Here is a 1,266-nt window from a genome sequence, read left to right as displayed (position 1 = left end):
TAAACTGATTTTCTACTTCAATTATAAACAATTTGAAAGCATCAAACGCATCACTTTAGTTTTTCAACAAATATAAAGAAGTAAAATCAGTGAAAACATCAATAAAAGTAAAAAAATATCTTTTACTATTCATAGTCAAGATGTCATCAAATTCACATAAGTCAGAATGAATTAATCTAGAGGCTCAGATACCCTAAGTATAGATTTATGCGGAGTCTTAGTCATTTTAGCCTGACTACAATACTCGCATTTATCAAATTCATTCATGGATAACTTAGGTATCATTTTCAGCCTAATCATGCACGATCTAATTCCAAAATTTCACCCTCCCCCTTTAGTCGAGTGTATTTCTTTTCCTTTACCAGTGGAGTAAGAAGAGATTATCCTCACTTCATGGGAAGGGTTAGGACCTGACCTGCTCTTTTAGAAGAGCTTCTCCGTTCCAGGGCTCACCTTCGCTTTTCTTATTATGCTACCTAACTATAGCGGTAGATAGGAGCTGTCTCTTATACACATCTAGATGTGTATAAGAGACAGCACTCATAGGCTCTACTAGCTAGCTTTCTTCATTTAGGGTCTAGAATCCTTACAAAGGCTAGACATCCCCATGTTCTAAAGTATGACAAGTTTGGTTTCTTATTCTTGAGGACTTCGTAAGGTCTGTCTCTTATACACATCTAGATGTGTATAAGAGACAGACACCAGACCGCTCGTGCCCGCCCCCATAACCACACGGGCTCGCCCTAAATGGAATGGCTCTCTTAGTTACGCTGCGCCCTGACCCGAGTCCCTGTTCAGTCAGTTGCATATCGGTCAGCATGATTGTAGCAATACAAATGTTCTCAGGAGACGAAGGAGCGAAGCAGCTCGACCGATAGGGAGAGGGGCGAAGCAGCTCGACCGATAGGGAGAGGGGCGAAGCAGCTCGACCGATAGGGAGAGGGGCGAAGCAGCTCGACCGATAGGGAGAGGGGCGAAGCGGAAGCATATGAGAATGCTGAAACCAGTTGCTGTTACGACTAGTGCGAGTTGCTCGTCTCTTTGGTTCCTTGCTATTCCGAGCCTTAGGTCAATCCCTTCTTGAGCAACCGATTCAATACCAGCTTCTTCGAGAACAGTAAGAAGAGTAACTGCTGATTAGTTAGCTGCCGACTCTTCCTCGTCAATTACATTGCCTTCTGTAAGAGCTATTGATCATGTCTGCTAGTCTTCTGTTTACAGGAAAGTATTAATTAGTTTCTTATTAATATGACAAAATCTAGCATG

The sequence above is a fragment of the Benincasa hispida genome, chromosome 4 (assembly GCF_009727055.1).
Source record: "Benincasa hispida cultivar B227 chromosome 4, ASM972705v1, whole genome shotgun sequence".
Classification (NCBI taxonomy): domain Eukaryota; kingdom Viridiplantae; phylum Streptophyta; class Magnoliopsida; order Cucurbitales; family Cucurbitaceae; genus Benincasa; species Benincasa hispida.
Note: the sequence above shows the minus strand (reverse complement) of the source record.